The sequence below is a fragment of the Stegastes partitus genome, unplaced genomic scaffold, assembly GCF_000690725.1.
Source record: "Stegastes partitus isolate 25-593 unplaced genomic scaffold, Stegastes_partitus-1.0.2 Scaffold2837, whole genome shotgun sequence".
Lineage (NCBI taxonomy): Eukaryota > Metazoa > Chordata > Actinopteri > Pomacentridae > Stegastes > Stegastes partitus.
Genome location: NW_007580568.1, coordinates 6,603 through 8,406, shown reverse-complemented (window position 1 = coordinate 8,406; position 1,804 = coordinate 6,603). Strand labels below are relative to the sequence as shown.

The following is a 1,804-nucleotide window of genomic DNA, read 5'->3' as shown; positions in this document are numbered from 1 at the left end:
AACCAAGAAGCTGTCAGGAAATGGAAGTTTGGCCTCATATCTCCAAGTTTATGCAGCGGCTGGCATCAGGGTGTACAAATGAAGCACACAAGGTCTCTGGTACCATCACAAGGAGGACCTGGACCTGCACTGCAGAAGGTGGACAAGAGGAGCACATGTGATGTCATCAAGTCCGCTGCTCAATTGAATATTGTGAAGCCAAGACAAAGGAAACACGAAACCAGAAGCTATGACAATGGAGATCAACGACCACAGTCACAAGCAAATGCTCTCAACAAAGCAGAGAGCCAGCAGAAACACCAATTTTAAAAGGATGCAAGTAGTTGCAGGATGTTGACGTCAGATGCGGCTCTTACGTGTATTTCTTTGTTATCAACAGGGAGTAGTGAAGGTCGATCAGAAACATCCCACACATGTTCACTAAAGCTTTGTCGAGCTAGCCAGGAGTCGAACCTAGAATCTTCTGATCCGTAGTCAGACGCATTATCCATTGCGCCACTAGCCCTATACAACTTCTATCAAAGGGGGAACTGTATGATCATGTAAATGGTCGTTGGCGGCGTGATAAAATGGTTGGTTGAATAAGAGGCCGTGAACAGAAAATTAAGCTTGACTTAACCTCGTTTACACTGTATCTATACATACAAAAGTCAGCTAGTATTGCCGTGACCCGGATTCGAACCGGGGTTGCTGCGGCCACAACGCAGAGTACTAACCACTATACGATCACGGCAACCGGCTGTACGAATGCTGTGGTGATGGCATTGTGTGAGCTCTTGTTTTTTTGTTTCTGTTAAAACTGAAGGATTTTCCCCTGATTCTGGTGTTCCCTTTTTGTCCCACCTCAACAGGCTTGTGGTGAGAAACACCAGGAAACTGTCAGCCTGGAGACTGGTGTACCACGATATAATGTATCTAACAAATAGTGATAACTGAAAACTATATTGTGATAGGACACTTTTTGTAGTCAGATCTCTTCAACCATCAGCAGACAGCACTGCAACATGTTGAAAAGAGTCTCAGCTAACAGAGCAGCTCTGACCCGAACGCTTCTATCAGAAGGATGATATGTCAAGTCTGACGCCTCATTTCCACAAAGCTCTGTGTTTGTATACGAATCAACCAGAACTCTGTGATCTCTGATGTGTTTGCAGAACTCCTTTTTCCTTTTTTAGGTGTTTTGGATTTTCCCTCAAGTACGTTGAAAAATACCAACTTTAGAGGTGGTTCACAGAGAGTGTGTGTCAGACATGTGGAGAAATGAATTGACCAACAAGCTATTCAGTTATTTGTACATTTGTAAATGTGTCTTCACAAAACAATCCACTTTCAAAGCACTAAGAGGACACACATCGTCTGTCAGATTGTAACAAATATGAGAGGGATAGTCTCTGAACATGCAGCTCATCTATTCCATATGTGTTTTTCATAATGGACAGGAAGTCAAGGGTCATTCTGAACACAGGTAAAGCTAAAACATGTCGAGCTAGCCAGGAGTCAAACCTAGAATCTTCTGATCCGTAGTCAGACGCGTTATCCATTGCGCCACTAGCCCTACACCACCACCATCAAAGTTGAGCCTCTAACCTCTTGTAATTAGTAAATTCGAAAGTCTGCTTGGTTCCATCCCTCGTCCCCATGGCTTAGAAAAGTCAGACCCAGCCATCCTCCACTGACGGATCAAACTAACTCCCTCCATGTCACATGCTAGTTTGCAAGTCAGGATACAATGGAACTGTATCCTGTGGTCAGTGTCCAGCAGGAAGACAATGCTGTGGCTTTGAGGTTTGGATTAGAGGGGGGA

General features: G+C 44.3%; 3 non-coding genes across 3 annotated transcripts; all 3 read right to left on the bottom strand.

The window, feature by feature from the left end:
- Window positions 1-432: 432 nt before the first annotated feature.
- On the bottom strand, window positions 433-505 carry trnar-acg (transfer RNA arginine (anticodon ACG)). The gene has a single exon. It is a non-coding gene; the product is annotated as a tRNA-Arg (tRNA).
- A 156-nt stretch (window positions 506-661) lies between these two features.
- Window positions 662-733, bottom strand: trnah-gug (transfer RNA histidine(anticodon GUG)). The gene has a single exon. It is a non-coding gene; the product is annotated as a tRNA-His (tRNA).
- Window positions 734-1,482: 749 nt separating this feature from the next.
- trnar-acg (transfer RNA arginine (anticodon ACG)) lies at window positions 1,483-1,555 on the bottom strand. Its single transcript has one exon. It is a non-coding gene; the product is annotated as a tRNA-Arg (tRNA).
- Window positions 1,556-1,804: the final 249 nt, after the last annotated feature.